The following is a 16489-nucleotide window of genomic DNA, read 5'->3' on the forward strand; positions in this document are numbered from 1 at the left end:
TGTGTGAACACTGCGTCCACAGCGGCTGACTCCAGCTAGAAATTATCTGTAGCATCGTTGAGCTGCAACTGTGGAGAAACGAACCAGCCAGTTAGTTAACTGGTCTTGTGAGATCTGAGAGGGCATTTTAATATGCACGCTGCTTCAGCCAAGTGCGTGTAAATTGCCACAGTCTGAGACTAGGGATGAGTTCATATTTTCTCGCATGTCGAGAGACATAGGGAGAGTTTCTGCTGGAAATTTCAGCAAAGGCTTAATTAGATTTTATAGGAATTTCAGTGGGCGAGAGCAGCCAGGCAGATGACAACTCATCGCAGCTGAGGTAAATACTGAGTACAGAGGGGTAAACTTGTCGGTTCACCAGCTTGTGTCTACTGTAAACTCGAGCGACCTTGGGTAATCTTTTGCTCGAGTTATCACAAAACTAATCATCCTCCAAAGACTTTATTGTCATCCTAAAAATAGTACTGAACTTAGAAACAGAATAGGGTGATTTATCATAGTACTGGCCAACATCATAACATAATTGTAAGAATATTTTTGTAAAGCAACTTTGAATTAAAATTTGATGTTCTTGTGTTTAGGATTATTTAACTTTCTGGTAGTTACAATTTAATACTGTTGTGTTCATGATTAGTTCACTTTCAGAGGCCGAGATGCGTCATTTTGACAAATGCCTTAAAGTTGTCCCATTGTAAACTGTGCAAAAACATGTATTTCCGTGACAACATTGCAGTATTAAAAATGTCATTACAGCTTACACAGTTGCGTTCAGTCATAGAACAAGGAACCACCTAACCATAACCTTACAAATGGTGACCATGCCAGGATGGCAGTTGGCCTCTCTGGATTGCAAGTAGTCAAATCAGAAAGGGAAATAAAAGTTTTTGAAAAAAGTCATCTTTTTTGTTTTGTTTTTGTGACGATGTTACCCAATGTATGTAAATGCATAGTGGTGAGAGTAGAGTAAATGTGTGTTCAAAAGTGTAGAAAAGTTGCATTAATAAATGAGATAAGGTTTATTTTGGTGTAAAAGTAGCTTGTGCATGACCTTGCTGGCGTGCGCGAAGTTTTTCATGGCATTGGTGAGTTGAGTTGAAGTTCTAAAAACAGTGAACAGCGTTGATAATAATTTTTATGCAGGCTAACAAACTTTCTATGATATTTTGGTAATGTGTAAGATCATATAACTTCAGGTTGACGAGACCGCAAGCTCACGCAATTCGAGAAAGACAGAGATTAGTTAGAGATTGGAGATGGCGGAAGAATGGAGATATCGCAGGTACGGCAAACTGAAGATACTGACAAGATAGAGATTGATGTACAACAAAAAGTATCGAGTACGAGTCACTGAATAGAACGTAGGGATAGTATAGTGTAGAGGGAATGGTGGTAGTTTCGTGATTGGTATCACAGTCTGAGAATTCACAAAAATAAGCAAATGACGGAGTGAGTGGGTCAGTAGTAGAATCAGAGGACGATCAGCAGCAGTATGTTGATCCAAATATTGTGGTCCACACTATGTAAGTAAGTCGGTGAGATGCCACATGAAAGACGCGAACGACAAAATTTACATCACATAGTGACAGGTGATGATGGCAAAGAGTCAGATAGTGTGTTCAAAATATTGAAGCAACGGATTACCGTCGTAAAGCAGACAAAGGCCGGGTTAGCAAACTTCAAGCTTGAAGCAAATGCAGGGTTAACAGATTTAAAAACTGAAACGGCGAAGTTACAAACAGACAAATGCTGCCTTGAATGCTCTCCAATTTGAAACCTATGTTTCCGCGAAAATCAACAAAAACTACGTGAGACGTGCGTGGCTCGTGTTCGTGCCATATCTTATTTAACATCCTGTTTTTGCCATATTGCCACCTCGTTATGTTACTTTCAATTACTTGTGTCACTAAGTTGCTGCTTTGCCTGCCCGTGAGCGGCAGCAGCAGCTCTTATCGATATAAGCCCTACCGTATTATCTTTGCGGATTGCTATTAGTTCCCGGTGGTCGTTTGTCGGGAAGTCAGTTGGAACGTGCCAGCAGGTAGTCCGGACAAGACAGGGTTTTAGTTGGCACGCGGCACAAGTTCAGTCGAGGTTCTGACCACCTCGACTCGCCCCACAGTTGACGACGCACATGACTGGAGTGGGGATGACTAGGTAGGTCTACGGTCGGTCGTCTTGCCGGACATTGTGTTTTTGGCCGGCGATAGCTTACGGGCTGGCTGTGTGTGCCAACTCGTGATTCGACACTGTTATTGTACAGTCATTGCAGTTAGCATTGTCTAGTTCTTCGTGCAAGTGTTCGTGATACTGTGTGTAGTTTGTGTGAGTTTGACTGACAAGTTATTTTAAATGTTGTCGGCGTACTGGCTCTGAGGAGTCGGTCGGTTGGCGTGGAGAAGCGAGGGATTCTTGGCGGGGCGTAGTTTGGCCAGGGCCCGTTGGCGGTCTCTATGCGGTGTCGGAGTGTGTGGCGCTGTTCCCATTGCTACGAGGTCTGTGGCTCAACGACCTGGGCTCGAAAGTTGAGTTTTGATTTAACCCACCGGCAAGTCAAGACTGTACCCACTGTGTTATTTGGAGATCGTTGTCGGCTGTTGGGATATTCCCACGAGAAACAATGTGGTTTTCAAGTTTGGAAATTCTATCCACCCTCCGGTGGAGTTTCACTGTATTCGGTGATATGTATTGAAGTGTACCAGCGCAATTTTCTGCCTTGTGGCCGTTAACGTTCCGGTTACCTGCCCTGGGCGTTGACGTAAATTTCAGGCAGTGTAGTTTCCTCATCGTATTTTTGGTGTCCAGCACGGTGTGTAGTTTGACAGCTCGGTGTATGATTGGTTGTGGGCGCCAATATCTTCTATGTTGTTCCGTTGAACTCCCTGTTGTGTCCTGGTAGAGTGAATTTGAAGTTATCTTGTCAGTGGGTCCGCTGACTGTCGGTCGGTTGGGTTGTCGTCAGATCGTGAATGGTTGGCCCAACTGTCTGTCTCACCTAAGCGAGCGTTAGTGTTTGAATGACAGGCCGACCCTCGAACATCTGGGCGCCCTTGTGTGGACTGCCTTTTTTTAAATTTGTTCTTGTCATTGATACTTGTATGGCTTCTAACCGGTTTTGTGTTTTAAATTAAAGATGTTCTACTTCCAAGTCCTTCAGCGTAGTTTAAAGTACTGTTTCACGTAAGCCCTTTGGCAATTTAAAACATTTTTCAATTTTTAAGTCTTTGGCCTTCAGCGGGTTTGAGCTTCAGTTGTTTGTTCTTAAGGCCCCCAGCCTAAATTAAAGAACTGTTTCACGTAAGGACTTCGGTATTTAAAAAAAATGTTTCGGGGTCTTAAGTCTTCGGTGTTGAGCCGATTTGAAATTAACTTGTTTACTTTAGCCTAACTAAAGAACTGTTTTAAGATAAGGCTTAGCTTTTGAATTTCTGATTATGCTTGCGTTTTAAGTTGTTGGTCTTCAGCAGTTTTTAAATTAAAGTGGCTTTCAGCCGGTAATTAATTCCCAAAGATTAAAGCTTTGTGTTTAGAAAAAATTTTTGGGCTCTTGTAATGTTTGATCAAATAATAAAGTTGTATGTTCGAGTGTAACTGACAGCCCCTTATTTTGGCCCCTTTCCACAATTTATACTATGTGTCTTGTCCTGCGGAATTAGCAGAACAGATGTCAATGAACAGTTCACTGAAATCCGGAGAGAGGCGAGAGCCTCGTATGAGATTATACAATCGTTAATGGCTGACCAGAAAAAGATGCGTTCTGACGTAGACCAGATGCAGGATGCAGTGTCTATAACGTTAGCGAAAGAGTTAACACCTAAGCACGTAAGACGTCTGGTAAGGCGCAACAAATCGTGGAAGATCTCAATGTCAGAAAACGTGACACGCGAGCCGCATTAAAAATATTCGATACACGCATTGAAAACATAGTCTCGAAAAATCAGAAACAGTATGAACTGCTTCGTACGGAACTGAAACAGTGTATCGAGAGCCGTACAGAAAGTAGTAGTGAGGCTGCGGAATCGGTAGTATCATCCGACACAGTGATGGACAGTCATGCAGTCTTCCGTAGCAGTAGGGGAAACACTAAAAAGGCATGAGATTTAGTCGTATATCCACAAGAGGCTGCGTCAGTGATTACTGACACGAAGCAGAAGCAAATAAGAAAAGAACAGTTAACACAGATGAGCGAAGCAGGTAATGTGCGGTCACAGCTGACAATGGATCGAGAAACGGTAAACGCGGGCATTCCTACAGAGCGGCAGCCGACCCTCCGAACGTACGCGAGTGACGCGAGAACAGTGGAAGTTACGGCGACTCATGTACCAGTTACGCAATTTCCAAGTGACAGTACAACAGGTTATAGACCGCAAGTCAACATGAATCAAATAGGAAGGCAAAACACTGAACCAGTAACGGAAAATGTAAACGAATCCTTCAGTCCGATACACGAGGAACAGTACGGTTAGGTAACTGCACAGCACTGCGTAGATACGATGCAAAATTGGACATAATTCTGTCATCTAAGTGCCAAAATATGGTAGAACGAACACGAGAAAACATGACACAGTTGAAGGGAACGGATAATGGTGAGAAAACACAAACTCTTTATGGTGGAATAAAAAAATTGGACTTTTTGACAGTCAGAAAATTCCAACATTACAAAGAAAGCGGGAACGGCTTACACCCACGCACATTTATAAATCAATTCAGATCGGTTTGACAGAGCATTGGCCACACAGACATAAACTTGGCTTCATTTGTGGGCATATCGACGGTGCAATAGCGGAAACCATGGAAAGAGTAGCTGTAAACTGTCAATCATATGAGCAACTTAAATCCGCATTTTGGGAGCGATATTGGTCCACGGAAACCCAGAACAGCATAAAGTCTGAATTGTTACAGAAAGAGTTATTCGAAAATTCCGGAGGAAATAAGCCAGTTAGATTTTTCGAAGCAATGACAAAAAGGAATCAGTGGTCAGATAATCCATACAATGATGGGAAACTGATACGTATGTGCACAATGAAGTTACCGTTACGTTATCAGCAGTCATTGGTTGGTTGGACAGGAGATAATATACAAGCATTTAAATGATTGTTAAGACAACTCGAATTAATTTTCAGTGAAGATGAAGCGAAGAAACAACGTGCATTCAGAGAAAACAATAGTAGGGGGAATAACAACAACCGATTAGGCTTCAATAATAAATACAATGGCAATGATAACATAGGGAAAAGTAATCGTTTTGGGAGGAGTGGCAATCGCCCATGGGATAACAATAATAACTATGATTTTGGAAACGCACAGAGGACGAACAATAATTATGGTTTTGGTGGGCCGCGGAATTACAATAGTGGATTTGGTCCTAGAAACTACGGTGCCGGATGGTTTAGAGGTTTTCAACAACAAAATCCAGGCTTTTCAGTTGGTAATGCAATAGACAGAACGCAGAAAGGTTTGGAAATTCAAGCTTCAGGAGGACAAAATATGCGAAATGAACCGGTGCAGGAAATAGAGTTGAGGCCACCAAACCCAGGTAAGAGTCAGAATCGATGTGATAAACGGTACGAAGACCAGTCACAAGTGATTCAATCGCAAAATGAAGTTAATTATGTAATTAAACAAGTAAATGGACATAGTTTTAATCAGCAAGATTCTGATGTAGGCTTAGCGAGTAATAGGATACAAACACCAGCATGCTGGGATTCATTTGAGTGGGAATCGCCCGATGATGAGGAACAGAAGCTATTAACTGTGAATATAGACAGTAGTACAAAAACTGATGATGACATAATTGTAAAAGATGTACCTCATTTACATGAAACGGAGAGAGAAATAGCGTGCCAAGAGGATAAAGCACCATTGATAGCACCAATAGTGATACCTAAGACAGATGACATATATAGGACAGGAACATATAAAGAAGTAATAGAGGCGTTTAATAATGATTATGGGCAAATAACTCCATCCCAAAGCATTCAGACGACAGGTGTTAAAAGTAATGAGGAGAATTAAGTGACGATAACAAACCAATGGGAGAACCAAGCTAGACATATTGACAGATTAACTTATGTCTCGATCGAGGAGGCATTAATACATGAAAATGGAACTAAAGTTCGTCATGAGGTGCGACCGATCGTTCAGATTGAGTTTGGTGGCATCCCTGTAGACGCCATTTTTGACACGGGAAGCGGAATGACGGGGATTTAGGAAGAAATTTTTGAGAAATGTAACGCTGGCCAGGCACTACCAGTGTTACGGACAAAACGGCTTGATGTCAAAGGACCGATCATGTGTGCGTCAGCGATAATTAATAGACAAACACGGGTAATTTTTCATGTCAGGGGCATGAAATAGAAGCGAACACGGTAATTGTGCCGAAACTTTCTGTACCCATAATTACTGGAGCCGATTTCATGGGTCAAAATCGAGTTACACTCAATACGGACGAAGGATATATGCCCTGTAAGGTGCGTCTTAATTTTGAAGAGAAACTCAGACATGAAGGGATGCCAGGGCCTTACAAACAATTGACTATGCAACTGGATCTGCATCAGTCGGACGAGGGACATCCACGATAAAGGAGGGCGAAAGAAACAATACCTGTAGATGAAGAGGCAATGGTGGACATTCATCAAGAGATCGATAATAAGTTGCGACAAGTGAGGGATATCTCAGATACAGACAAAGCCGAATTAGGAAGAGTATTACGACAATATGCTGAGCAGTTTCTACCAAAAATCGGTGCCATTAAGAATTTTCAATACGAATTCCAGGTTAAAGAACAAAAGCCATTTAGAGTATCGCCTTACGCTATTCCACAGTGTTACTGAACACAAGTAATTTTAGAATTACTAAGATGCTAGAAGACGACATTATTGAAACTTCAACCTCAACATACAACAGTCCCTTGCAAATTGTAGATAAGAAGGATGGGAGTATTAGGTTAGTCATAGATCCAAGACAGATAAATTCCATTGCCATTCCCGAGAACGATCGCCCAGAAAAATTGGAAGAGCTGGTACAAAAGTTCTTTCGGGTTAAGATTTTCTCTTCCTTTGATTTGAGAGATAGTTTTTGGCAAATATAACTAATACCTGAATGTAGAAAATATACAGCTTTTATCGTATTTGGACGAAGTTATCAATTTAAAGGGCTTGCTTTCGGAGTGAACATATCCTCTGTTGCTTTTATAAGAGGTTTAGGGTCTGTGTTAGACAAGAACTCCAACAGCGTCTCACCTGTTATGTTGATGTCATTTTAGTAGCAGAGCCATCATGGCAACTCCATAATGAGGCGCTTGACAAATTGCTAGAAAATTAAAAGAATGTGGAGTAGCCGTAAACGTAATGACATCCAGTTTTGGGAATAGGAAGGTCGAAATTTTAGGCCAAGTTATAACAGGGAATTGAACCTGATCCTAACAAACTGCAAGCCATACAGAACACAGCACTCCATATAATAGAAAGACGTTGCATGGGTTCTTGTGACTCATTGACTTTTACAAACGATTCATTTGTATAGAAACCCTTGCTAGGCTACTTTTATGTGCGTTAACTAGCAAAAAGATGCCCTGGGTGTGTGATGCCCAAGCAGAGAAAGAATTCCAACAACTAAAATGGTCACTGTTAAAGGCACCACTTTTAGCGCATCCCGATTTAACGAAGGAATTCTGCATGGTAACCGATAGTGCGAAAACAGGCTTGGGTGTGGTACTCTTTCAACAATATGAGGAAGACGGACAACGGAAAAGAAAGACAATAAATAGCTTTCGCTTGTCGAGTCCTCACCAATTGTGAAAAAAATTATTCAATCACGGAGTTAGGAGTCTTGGTAGTAGTATGGGAGTTTCGTAGATTCAGATACTTTTTGCTCGGTCGAAAAACCAATTTATTTACGAACCAAAAGGCACTAGAATTTATGTTAAGTGCAAAGCTATTGACAGGAAGACTAGGTCGGTGGATGTTAACGCTGAAGCAATGTGACTTACGAATCACTTTCGTAGCTGGACCATCAAATGGCCGACCGAGGTGGCCGAGCAATTCTAGGCGCTACAGTCTCGAACCGCGCGACCGCTACGGTCGCATGTTGGAACCCTGCCTCGGGCATGGATGTGTGTGATGTCCTTAGGTTAGTTAGGTTTAAGTAGTTCTAAGTTCTATGGGACTGATGACCTCAGAACTCCCATAGTGCTCAGAGCCATTTGAACCAACCATCAAGTGTCATAGCTGATTTCGTCTCCCGGTGGTTCCCAGGAGTTATCAAAAGCAGAGTGAGTAACACGGAAGAAGAACAAGTGCACGTGTACTACTGGAAAAACGTGCCATTGGAAAACTACGTCACCAATACCATAAAACAGTTAGGCAGGGAACAAGACAAAGACCCAGACCTGGCCAAGATTAAAATTAAGTAGAAAAACAGGGAATCACGGGTCTTTAGACAATTTTATCTCATAAGGGACAATGTCTTATTCTACAGACATAAAAATGTTTCAAATGGCTGTGAGCACTATGAGACTTAACTTCTAAGGTCATCAGTCCCCTAGAACTTAGAACTACTTAAACCTAACTAACCTAAGGAACACTGTAGCGGTTGCGAGGTTCCAGACTCTACAGACATAATACAAGTACAAGTCTGTGGGTCGCATGCATACCACAGGAACTGATAAATACGTACATTTGGTACACTCACTCGAGTAATAGCCATTTTCGTCCGAAGAAATGTTTTTTTCAAAATTAAAGATGTCGTGTCACTTCGCAAATATGGAGCGAAGAATCACACAGATTCTAGCTAAATGTAAGCAAATGCCAGAGCGCTAAGCATGTAACCTTTCAAACGAGACCACTAATGTTCCCTATCATTCCGGAGAAATTGAAACACATAGCAGCAACAGACCTTATGGGTCCATTACCCCGTACACAGACAGGTCATGTATTCATTTTCGTAGTTCTACAATTAACGTCAAAATATGAGACATTGACACCCTTGAAGAAAGCAACGGGGACAAGCGTAAGCGAAGCGCTGACACGAGATTTCCTTCGACAAGCTGGACGGGTCGATAAGATGCTATCGGACAATGAACCACAATATCGTTCAGCACAATGGTAAAACACGCTACGGCGACATAAAATTGAGCCTATTTATATTTCCAGGTACAAGCCAAGCGCCAACCCAGCTCAACGAACGATGAAAGAATTGGGAACGCTCTGTCATTTGTATTGTAGCAAGCAGCACAATACGTGGGACAGACATTTTTCTTATTTCCAAAATAAGAAATGCCACATAACAGTACACTATTACCTCCAATCACTGTTCTGAAAAATAAACCAGGACCAGATAAAATCCGAGAAATAATTAAATTCCCGCTAGTAACCCGAGTACAGTATCAGCATTTAGTAAAGTTAGCACTGAGCTATTTGAAAGCTGCTGCATTAAAGAGAAAGTACCGAGCGGAGAGAACGGCAAGCACACGAGTATTTTCATTAGGACAATAGGTACTACTAAAAACCCACCATCTATCTAGCAAGAAAAAAACCAAAGCTGCAAATTCTTTTCTATTTACAAAGGCCCCATGGAAGTGAGTAAAGTGGTCGAGGATAAATGCAGTCGAATTGATTAAAACAGGAATACACAGATGGTCTAACAAATACGCAAGGTGTGACACAGATCAGTGAGGTTCGCCAACTACCTCACACATACTGCTTCCACTGCCTGCACAGCTACACTCATCACGTGTGCAGTATCGGATCTTTAAATGGTAAGCATCAGTTTATCCGCTGGTCACTCATCATCGGATTTTAGCTGTATAAAAATCTTCCAGCACACAGGACATATTGTCCAACAGCCAACGCCTCACGGTACTGTTTTAAAAACGGTACATCATGTCGTAGCAATCCCTGCTGCTATTCGCTCGTGTCCTTGTCACACGGGGGACATACCTCAGAACAGTAACTGCGCCCTTGTTGACTATTTATGCCTCTAGGCACCGGTTTCACCTGGGACAAATTACCTCCAAACGCTCTCTTTCTACTTGGGTCAAATAATAACATGTGACATGTGTGAATATTCCCATGGTTTACCAAAGTCCATTGTACCTCGGTACCAATTTTTTCGCAATTTTATTAGCTGTCTTACTAGCTAAGACTCGATAGCCGACCCGGTAGATTTTCGGCAACAGGTTTTTGTCGAGAGTCTGCTTTTCCATTTGATCTTCTAATGTTACTTCTGGCTCGTCTCGCTGTGGGTCGGCTATGGACCACAAATAACTCAGTGGAGTTCTAACCTTAAACCCGAGGAACACCGTAGCTTAGGGTGATTCTGTTGCTGCGTTAAATGGCAACATTAACCTGGGTAATGATTGATCCCTCTCCCACTAATGTCAATAATTGTGGTAGACTGTAAGGCAGAGCACAAGTTCGCATTGACTATTTCAACGTAACATCTTTGGGGTCCGTATGGGGTAATCGAGTCCCGGTCCTGCACAAATTTTCATTGTGGTCATAGAATGACTTGTGCTCTGCTCGCAACTGTGAATATATTTCATCTATTTTCAAAATGTTCCACTCTAGCCAACCTGGCTAGCCATGGGACATGAGTACTTAAGTAACGATCAATTTTCTAAGATTTCAGATTGCACCATGTATTTAATGTTAATGCGTTGACTTATATTCCTCATGAGGTGCGGATTATTTTACCTACAGCGCTCTAAACGATCTCGTTAGGCAGTGAAGGCCCAAGGGATGTCCACCGGCCTCCGCGTCATCCTCCGCCTTGCTGCGCCGGGCGTATGTGGTATGGAGGGTCATGTCGCCAGAACACTGTTTTCTCAGCCGTTTAGCAGATATACCAGGCCGGGGAACCACTGCGACTCGATCAATTAGCTTCTGAAGGTGCATCACGACGATGAGTGCACCCCGAAACAACACTTTGGCAGTACCTTGAACCAAACGCAGGTCCCCGACATGTTAGTCACTTACGAGGGCCAGTCAACAATGGAGGTGAACTCTGCACCCTTCGTCGGATAGCCAGGGTCCTTAACAATCTCATTACTGAAACACAACAACAAAACATTTAATTATGTTCAGCTCTGCAGCCCCACCTCCTTCCATGCAAATCGTTTTCTTCTGCGACGATAGCACTTTCAGCACATACACAGGAGCGGAGCTGCAAGTGTGACCAGTAAGTGCAGATTGGCCTTCTAAAACATTTATTAGTTGCAGACAGAAATTTTCACTCTGCACCATAGTGCGAAACTTCTTGGCAGATTGGCAGATTAGAACTATGTGCCGAAACGAGACTAGAATTGGGGAGGTCTGTATTTCGTGGGCTAGTGCTTTGTCAACTGAGCTACCCTTGCTTGAACTCTGAACCGTGAATTCACTTTCAAAACCTTTTCTTAAGAATTTACTTTATTTACTAGCGATTCATCAAGAACATTAACACCTTTAATCACACTATGTGAGCGTGGAAGTAGTTGCCAAAGGGTAACTGATGAGAAAAATTAAAATTTTTTTTAATAAATGGAAATTTTAATCCTAATAGCCCTTTTTTTTTAACAGATTTAAAATTATAATCGGAAAGCACCCTGTAAATATCAAGTTACAATTTATTCAGAGGCAGGAATAAACTTTAACAACTCACACAAACACATAAACTATGCACCCCGTAAGAGGGATGGAAATGGTACAAAACACTCACATTAAAATTATTTGCCACCGAAAGTGCAACTTGTTTTTAAAGCGCTCTTACGGTGGAAGGGTGGCAACTTTATACACTAAAATGACCATTTAAATAAAATCCATGAAATGCAGTTTTACAAAAAATGTACCAACATGCTCTACATTACACATACACCACCTCTCAAGATGATAGGCAAGATAAAAACATATTTCAGGAATTCGGCCTTAAACCTTAAGCAATAAATTCGTTAACACCAAATCCGACAAACATGACAGAGGCAGCTATTAACGTACGGCAGACCGACTGACAGACAGACAGACACTAACTGCCTAAAAAATGCGGACGAAAGACAGACGAGCAAGCTGGGGACGAGAAATTAACCAAGAAAACAAGTACAATTTAACACGTAAATAAAACAACATATCACGGATCACTTAACTTCTAATAAACTGCGATGCCTGGCGAAGACCTGGCGCAGCACCCCCAAAACACTCTCCCGAACCGTCCGCTGCCAGCCGTTTCAACGGACGCAGGAAGGCGCGCATTGTCAGCAACTTGAATGTGGGAGCTGTTAAGCTGATTCTGCAACAGTTCTCGCACTTGACGGCTCTTTAATCTGAGAATTGTGTGGATTAAGTTTTTTTTCTGAAAGTCAGCAGGTATGTCACCAGAGTCACACACTCTAAGCAGCAACATGAATAGCCGTTTTGTTGCCACTTCCCCCAATGATTTTAAGAATTCTCGTGAAATGTTATCTATACGTTTTGCCTTATTTTATCTTAAGTCTTCCAAAGTTCTTTAAAATTTTGATTCTAATGTTGGATCTCATATCTCTTCACTGACGACTCATGTTTCTTCTTTTATCACATCATCAGACAAGTCTTCGCCTTCGTAGGTATACTCTTTTCACCAGTCCGCTCTCTCCTCTGTATTTAAAAGTGAAATTCCGGATTAACTGTAAATATTAACGTCTTCCCTTCAGTGTCAACGAACGTTGTTTTGTTCTGACTATTCTGTATGTTGAATCCATTTCTCCGACAATCGTTTCGTTTCCGACTTGTTCACATTATTCATGCAGACATTTCGACTTAGCTTCATTTGAAGATCGTATTTATTTCGCTCCTAAGTGGCTTGTATTTGTGTATTCCTGAATATCCTTGAACATCTGTGTGCTTACTTCTTTCGTCGATCAGCTAAAGTATTTCATCTAGTATCTATGGTTTCTTCGCAGCGGTCTTCCGTGCACTTAAGGTTTTCTTTCCTACTTCTGTGATTGCCGTCTTTAGTGTGCTTACTTCTTATCTATATCCATTACTCTTCAACTATACGTCTACTCACCTATCCATAGCCTAAGAGAACTTCAGACGTATCTCCTCTTTTGTTTTCACTTCAGTATCCCACTTCTTTGCGCACTTATTCTTCCTGACTAGTGTCTTAAAGTTCAGCCTAATCTTCATCATTACTAATCTGATTCTATTTCTGTTCCTGGGTGTGTCTTACAATAGAACATCTCATTTCAGAACCTCTGCTTGGTCATCATGCTAACGAATTAACCAATAATCTAAAACCTAAATTATACCAAAAGCTGCAACTTTCATCAAATGAAACACTATTAAGGATAAATGGCAGCGCTGTATTTCAGCTTCTGGGCACAGTTATCAACAGCCATTTGCAGTTCATTAACAAACACTTCCACAGGAGAAGTAATAAAGATCAGGTGAACTCATTCAGCTTTACTACAATAAAAATGCTGTCTTGGTGCGAGCTTATCTACAACCATGTGCTTGAATGCGCAAACGTAGCAGGCTAGCAACATCGCCACAAGCACCACGGGATGTAGCTCGCGCTAGCCCCAACAAACTAGCGTAATATGTAAGCGCACAGAGAGTAGCCCGGCGGCCCGAAAGCACTTAAAATAAACATTAATAATCTTCATTAATGAAACCCTTGCGTACTGGATCGATTCAAATACACAGATCATCTAACAGGACCAGCCAAAGTACGACAGACAACAATCTTTGGTGTCGTTGGCGTGGGGGTGGGGGGGGGGGGAGAGGAAGGAACAGTAAGTGTGAGGCAGCACTTATTTCTAGTGCCCATGTGACTTCCAACGTGGTCTGGCTGAGCACTTCCGGACACAAGAGACGTGTATGGCAAACGGGAGTGGACACATTATTCTTTTGGTCGACCGGGTCGAGCAGTGAGGTCGTCGCCATCCACACATCTCCTTGCGACTCCAAGACGTTTTCCCACTGTCGTCGCGTAGTGGCTTTGTATGCTCTGTGAGTACTTTTAGTTCGTTGCTTCGATGCCGAGGCCACACAGCATTCGCAAAGGCTGCCCTTGCTCTCCGCTGTGAGCGTGATATTGAGACTGGTCCGCTTCCTGAGTGTATTTGGGCACTGTTGCTTCTGTATCTGTCTCATTTCAGCCTCCTGTAGTGGCTGTCACCAGTTCGTCTGTCTGGTCAGACGATTTGAGGAGCGTGTTACTCCTATCAAAACATAGTAGCTTCCATTTAATTGTCATAGGGTAGTGATATGATTTTGTGTTTTAAGTTATTGAGGTTTTGTAAGTTTCTTATGTGTTCAGTGTCTCATTAATCATGACGTCCAAATCATCTTTTTCTGCTGGTATGTTGTACACTAAATCACCAAGTCACTTTCTTTAGTTATTTGGAGCACGCAAGCTTATGCACCTTATCAGGGCAAATCTTGTATTTATTTTGGTGGGTTATACTTCCAGGACAATCTCGTGTTTACGTAGGTGTGGTTCATCGACCAAACGTTCGCATCTTCTTTCCGTCTGTGTTTTCTGTCCCACTTGACGTTTAAGTGTGTACCGTTTCGGCCTCGTGGAGTGGTTTGAATCTGAACTCCGGTTGGCCGCTGAACTTCTTTACTAAAAGGTGTAAGGGTGGGGGCAGGGGTGTTTCCCTTGGCCAGTTATGTTATTATCAATTAGCGACGTTTCATAACTGTTTTGCCTACGCTGCTAGCATGTAATCTGATGATTCAAGCTTTTACTCATTTAACTTTAAAATTACTTCTCTGCTCATCAGGTTGTCATTTTGCCACTGGTTGCTTAGCAAAGGAGTAGTGTAGAGAGCAGATTATGAGGCCTTCCGTAAGTAATTTTGGGCCCGTTCGTCCGGACCACATTGCCCGACGGTTCGAGGTTTCACAGCTAGCAGCTTTAATTGTTTTTGTTTCCTTTAAGTGAGCTTCTTTTTAGGTAAAAGTGAATTATTGATTGAATTTTTGTCAAACACACTCTAAAGATGTTTGTGGCCTGTTCTCAAGACTGTTTTGTTGCAACCTTTGAAAAGATGGTTACGTAATTTCAGATGGTGAAATATTATCTTGCTACCTGTACTAAAATTTGCTGTATATATTTGAACCACAATAACCAGTGGCACATAGAATTTGTTGATTATTGGAAAGAGAATAATATTTCCTGTAAATGTAAATCATGTTCTCGTGAATGACTATTGGGGAGCTGAAAGTAAGTATTTGAATTGACACTATAATTTGTTTTTGTTACTTGATCTCACAGAAATATTTGATAACGTTGTTAATTGATTATTAGTAATTGTTCTTAAACTGTTTTATGTAACTGCACAGTTTCATCTTAATACGTTACGGTGCTGTTGATCTAATTTGTAAAGTTTATTTTTCCAGTGGGGTATTTATAAAAATCTTGATATGAATGATGCTTAGTCCATACTTACCCTGTCCCTTCAATCCCAGCCAATCTTATGCTAGTAGTGCGTACCATTCAGGTAGCTAGAGCGTGATGGTGTCTTGAAATTGAGAGACTGAATTACAGTGAACGTCAAGCACGTATATAATTAAGCCTTAATACTTGTACTGCATCTGGCTAGGCACAATCTGATCTTTCTGGCTTTGTGTTTCAGATGCATTCGTCTTTTATGAAAAATCGAGTCAAGGTGAGAGTTTGCTGCCTACCCAAGTGCCGGGTGAGATATGATAATATAATCCGAGGATTGGCGGAAGATGAGGACACCGCAGAGTAATTGCCGCGTCTTCGCGCAGTTATGGGAGCCACGGTGCGGATGACAACAGAGCGTATGTGTCAGGTGAATGTGGCCATCGTCTGTGTGTGTCTCTTCACTGACAGATATAGAGCAGACCTTAAAGTTTCTTCGGTTTAGTGCTCCACCGATCGCTCAGCTGTACCGCATGCGGGCTCCAATTACGCACTGGTTGTGTAGGGTTGGAGGCCTGACTTCGGTAGTCACGGATTCCTAGTTCAAATCTGAGGTTGATGGACTACATTATATAGTGATAAACTTTCAAATTATGTTAACCGCCGTAGAGTGGCAAAGTGATCAGAGGCCTAGTGAACTGTTAAATCCGATGGTTACCGAAAACGAAACCGTTTCTCCAGGGTCCAGAATTGGCATTATAGAGATCCCGTATTCCAGTTTTCCGAAATTACCTAACCTGTTCCTGAATGGATTGTACGGAATAGAATGTCTTGATATTAATGCTCAACAGGAGTTGGTTAAATTTTTGTGTTTTTCTGTTACTTAGGAGGAACACATTAACGTTTTAAGGTGTCGTGGGAGACCGTTTTTTCGGTTGTGTCTAGGGTTCTTGGCAGAGATGGTCAGTGAGGATTTAGCGAGGAGGAGCTACTTACGGGAACTGCGGGCCCGTATGCTGAGGGAGAGCCTGTCTGCCAGTGTTCAGAGCGACCTAGCTAGTTAACAATTTTTCTCCGTGTCCAACATGATTACGAGAAGCTGTTTGAGTATTTTCGTGAAGGTCGCACTGCAGCCATCGCC

Source organism: Schistocerca americana, chromosome 3 (genome assembly GCF_021461395.2).
Source record: "Schistocerca americana isolate TAMUIC-IGC-003095 chromosome 3, iqSchAmer2.1, whole genome shotgun sequence".
Classification (NCBI taxonomy): Eukaryota; Metazoa; Arthropoda; class Insecta; order Orthoptera; family Acrididae; genus Schistocerca; species Schistocerca americana.